Source organism: Propithecus coquereli, unplaced genomic scaffold (assembly GCF_000956105.1).
Source record: "Propithecus coquereli isolate 6110/MARCELLA unplaced genomic scaffold, Pcoq_1.0 Scaffold306, whole genome shotgun sequence".
Classification (NCBI taxonomy): domain Eukaryota; kingdom Metazoa; phylum Chordata; class Mammalia; order Primates; family Indriidae; genus Propithecus; species Propithecus coquereli.
Window position 1 is genome coordinate 3,187,220 of NW_012148686.1, and position 411 is coordinate 3,187,630.

Sequence of the window (411 nt, forward strand, 5' to 3'; positions counted from 1 at the left end):
CCATGTTCATTGCAGCATTATTCTCAATAGCCAAGTTATATAAACAATCTAAGTATCTATCAACACATGAATGGATTTTTAAAATGTGGTATATACACACAATAGAAAATCATCCAGTCTTTAAAAAAAACACAGAAAATTCTGTCATTTGCAACAACATGGATGAACCTAGAGGACATTATGTTAAGTGAAATAAGGCAGGCACAGAGAGACACATATCGTATGATTTCACTTACATGTGGAATCTAAAAAAGTTGGACTCATAGAAGTAGAGGGTAGAATGCTGGTTACCAGAGGCTGGGAGGTGTGGGGGGCGGAAAAACCCCTTTCTGGGAAAGGGGAGATGTTGGTCAATGGGTAAGTTTCAATCAGATATAGGAGGAATTAAGTTGTGGTGATCTATTGTACAGC